The 5,064-nt window shown below is 30.0% G+C and overlaps 1 pseudogene; it reads left to right on the top strand.

Annotated features, from left to right (window-relative positions):
* The first annotated feature begins 3,662 nt into the window (after positions 1–3,662).
* On the top strand, positions 3,663–4,823 carry LOC150028133 (uncharacterized; annotated as a pseudogene).
* Positions 4,824–5,064: the final 241 nt, after the last annotated feature.

The following is a 5,064-nucleotide window of genomic DNA, read 5'->3' as shown; positions in this document are numbered from 1 at the left end:
GATACCTCTCCCAACCTTTCTTAATGTTCTCTTGTCACATACTCAACTGCATCAATACATTTTCTGGAAACCTTTTTATTTACTTTTTCTTCTTACAACTGTCAAACACCAGTAATACTTTCTATCAATCAAATAGTTATACTTTACGGAAACAATAACTGACCTACTGAGATCAGGAAAAAGGAAAATCTGTGGTGGGATTGTGTATTTTGTAGTTTTGTCCTTAAACATATATTGAAGTTAATCGTTGTCTTAATTCATAATTCATATCCATGAGAGCATAGTGTTGTGAAGTGTCTCTGATTGTATAATCCTGTAAAGTATTGATATTGAATTAGATAAAATGAAATTTTTTATTGTATAACTACGTCTCATAATATAATATTATACTAAAATAATAATAATAATAATAATAAATATGCTTAAAATTAAAATTAAATTAAAATATTGTTTATGATGATTTGACAAAAATGAAGTGTCAAAATATCATGAGCCATTGAAAGATGATGAAGATGATGTATCATGATAAAGATTATTTGAGGTTGTACTTTCGTTGCATAACTAAATATGAGTGAGAGCAAAATCAATTATTCCTAACACATAAAATTATATCTTAACACATAATCACATAAGATCATATCTTAACACATAATCATAATCAATTACATTTTTCTTGCAAAAGAATGTGTTTGAAATTGTTGCAATGAACTTTAATATTTTCTGTCACTAATGAAATTTTATGTTATAATTTTGCTTCCATAAAAAAAATTCAACTTTTTTCTCCAATTCATTATAACATACACATACATATTTAATTTAATCATTTACAAATTAATTTTAAGAAAACAAATTCAAGGACATTTTAATAAATGATTAAATTAAACATTTTTTTTTCATTTTCACTCACTTTCCATATGTTCAAATAACTTTTCTTTTTACTTTTTTTTTTTTTTCATCCTTTCCTTTTGTTTCCACCATCACCAATCCAAACAAAACAAAACATTATTAGTGTTGATAAATTATTTAGACTTAATTCACTTAACCAGCCATGATTAGACCTAACGAAAAGGGTTAATCCTTCACGTCAATACAAACGTATGAGAGACATAATAAAAGACTTGCAGAAATTTCAATACCACAGAAAATTGCTTACCAGTTATTGTGCACTTGGGTAGAAGACAAAACCATTTCAATGTTTTCTGCACCAAGTTTGCTGAATCAACCTCTTAACTCCTTCTTTTATTTCAGTTCTTATTTCATACATCAATGGTTGCGTGATCTACTACACTATACAACATTTCAATTAATTACAATTTTTTTGTCAATTTTCATATATGTACAAAAATATTTTGAACACTAATTCTAAAATTTTGGCAAAGAAATACTTGATGATTCTCATGACTGACATGTAATAAGATAAACCGTGTCAATTAGAAAACCACACTTTGAAACTTGTTTGATGAATGATTGGTGTGAAAATATGACTATTGAAATGGCTTTCACATATTATCTTAGAAATTGAAATACCAATGATTCTCCATAAATCTTGTAAGTATTGCTTACTAGTTGCTTCTCTTTAAGACTTTTCTTCCTTGTTATCAAAAGTATGCTTGGAAAAAAAAGGAAGTTTTTATAAATTTATTTTGATTTATTTTAATATTTTTATTATATATGATTTTATTATTATTTTTCTATATATTATTATTTTTAAATTTGTACCTTTTTCTTCTAATATTTATATTACTAATATTATTAAAAAAATTGTTATATAAAAATATTTATATTAATTATTATATATTATTTTTTTATTATTATATTATATAATTGATTATATATAATATAATTAATTGTAATAAGAATTATTAGATAATCGATTATGTTAGAACAATTGATTGTGTTATACATAATTGATTATCACATCTAACAATGTTTCCTGTCTTTTAAGCATCAAACCTTTCGTTGTCTCTTCCAACTAAACAAGCTATCACAATTATCAATCTCTCAAATTATTAATGCAAAAAATGAGTGTTGATTCAAACAATAAAAGAAAAAAAAAACAGTTTTTTTAGAGGAAAAAATAAAAACAATCTTTTTAATTAGAATAGACTAATATGAAAATTAATTTGTAAAAAATTTCTTATATTAACTCCTCTAAAAAAATATTCTATAAAAAATTAGTTTTAATCTATAAATTATATTTTTTTCTCTCTAATTATTGCAAAATGTCTACGTTATAATATTTATTTAAGGAATTACCTATTTTACTAATGCAACTTCCTAAACATCATAGATTTTGATTGGGTATTTAAGAAAAGATAAATATTTCTAATTAATTAGTTCAAAAACCATTTTTGAATTGTTTAATATTTATAAAAAAATATATTAACTTCACTTATTATTGACCTATATACTTACCTTATTCATAACATTATTTTTCAGTATAAATTATACTTCTAAAGTTTTTTTTTCAGACCTTATCTCACTTTTCTCTCTTTTTTCTTTTTCTCTGCAAGTCTCTGACTTCTTATAAACTTTTGTAGTTTGGAAGTTTCAAATGACTTGTTCATTACATTATGCAAATAAGTCCTTGAAGCCAACGCGAATTCACATGTTGAAAGCAACTTTATTAGTAATAATTTTAGTTTGTGAGAACATTATTTTTAAATAGCATAATTAAAAAAAATGTATCTAAATAACCCTGAAGCAATAATATTTATAGGATTTAAAGGGGACTTAACCTTAAATCTTTCTTTGAATCATATTAAATTAGAAATAAAATTGGATAACTTCAATTCCTTAATTAGGGCTACATGTGATGAACATGATTTTAGGTGCCCCTTTCATAAAGGAATATACCATCTCATACACATGATGAATGTGTCATTAGGGTATTTTAGAAGTTGAGACAACATGTGAATTTTCTTATTATCAACCAACCTAACTTAGAAAACAAACATGGTCATGTTGGATATGAACAAAATTTTGAAGCACAGGAAACCCACAAGATGCATGTGTGGTTGTGTTTGTTTTTTGTGAGGATTAATGAATTTAGTTCACCCACTTTACTTTACTCAAATCATTTTTTAATAATGGGGTTTGTTTAATACATTAGATTTTGTGTCTTTATCTAATAATGAGATTTGTTAGAGAATTTACTTTAAAAAAAAATCTTATCCCTTCTTAAAAATGGTTGTGGATTAATACGAATTCAATGATATTGAAAGTGAATTAAATTATAAATAATTATTTATAACTTCTTAGTGTTTGTTCTCATGAATAGAAAAAAAATGTTTGGAAGAACATTAATTTTAGAATTTGCAACTTCTTAGTGTTTATTCTCATGAATAGAAAAAAAAATGTTTGGAAGAACATTAATTTTAGTGGGTTTAGGGTTTAGGATTTAGGGTTAAAAGTGTTGAAGGTTGACTAATTCAAAAGTCAAAAGTGAGAATAAATTAGTAGTTAGTTTGTTGTGGGTACCACTATAAATAGAGTTTGTGTGTATACGTGCAAATGTGTGCATATAACAGAAAGTGTATTTTTTCTCCCAGTTTTGTATTCTTCTGCTTCAGTTTGTTTAGCATTCTTTTTCATTTCTTTTCTCCAACAAACTGGTATCCAGAGCGTAGTTCAGATTCAAGGGCGTTCTTGTGGGTTGATCTACAATGGGACACACCAGCGCAACCTTACAGTCGAACCTTCTTGTTCTTGATGGCAAGAACTGGAATCGATGGAGTATCCAGATGAAAGCCATTTTCGGCTTTCAAGAAATCACGGAGATTGTTGAAAATGGCTACCCAGAACTTGCTACAGATGCAACAGAAGCACAGAGGGTGGCACACAAGGAAAACAAAAAGAAAGACTGCAAAGCCATGTGTCTTCTTCATCAGAGTGTCGACGATGCACACTTTGAGAAGATTGCATAAGCAAAGATGTCACAGAAGGCATGGCAGATTCTGGAGAAATGTCATCAAGGAGCAGATCAATTGAAGAAGGTGCGTCTCCAAACTATGAGACGCCAGTATGAGTTGATGCAAATGGAGTCAAATGAAAAAATTGCTCAATTCTTTAATCGAATCCTCACTCTCACCAATGCTATGAAGGCATGTGGTGAAACGATGACTGATCAAGCGATTGTTGAGAAGGTATTACGGTCCCTAACCCCTAACTTTGACCACATTGTTGTGGCCATTGAAGAATCCAGGAAACTTGAAGAACTGAAGGTTGAAGATCTTCAAGGCTCCCTCGAGGCACATGAGCAGAGGCTCATTGAAAGGTCCACTGAGAAACCTGTAGAACAGGTTCTGCAAGCCCAGACTTTGAGGAAAGGAGGCTACGATGGCAGGGGTGGATTTAGAAACCGAGGAAAGGGGAAAGATTACAGAGGAAAGGGCAGAAGTTCTCATCAAGAACAAGAGAAGTCTGATCAAGATCAAACAGAAACCTCCTCAAGGAGGGGAGGATCCAATTGGAAAGGAAGTAAGAAGAAAATAGATAGAAAGAGAATCAAATGTTTCAATTGCAATAAAATTGGACATTTTTCTTCTGAATGTCAAGCTCCCCCAAGCCAGTTTGATCATCGCAGGAAACAGCATGATGAAGCTCATATGGCAAAAGAAGAAATGAAAGATAACAGGGATGAAAGTCCTGTTCTACTAATGGTGACAACGGTGCAGGAAGATTTGTGCCCGTCCGTTTTGGACCCGTCCGTTTTGTCTACGTCTGTAATGTTGCAGACGACAAATACTCAAGAAATTTGCAGTGAGGAAGTTTGGTATGCAGACTCTGGCTGTTCTAATCACATGACAGGCCATAAACTTTGATTCAAGTAAGAAAAGAAAAGTAAAGTTTGCTGATGATAGAATGATTCAAGCCGAAGGCATTGGAGATGTGATAATCAAGAGGAAGGATGGTGGGAATGTGTTGCTGTATGATGTGCTCTTTGTGCCTACCATGAGTAGCAATCTAATCAGCTTGGGACAACTATTGGAGAAAGGTTTCTCAATAGCCATGAAGCACGGATTCTTGGAAGTCCTTGATGCTGAAGAAAAGAAAATCATGAAG

The sequence above is a fragment of the Phaseolus vulgaris genome, chromosome 4 (assembly GCF_051622355.1).
Source record: "Phaseolus vulgaris cultivar YP4 chromosome 4, ASM5162235v1, whole genome shotgun sequence".
Lineage (NCBI taxonomy): Eukaryota > Viridiplantae > Streptophyta > Magnoliopsida > Fabales > Fabaceae > Phaseolus > Phaseolus vulgaris.
This window is presented reverse-complemented; position numbering and strand designations above follow the sequence as displayed.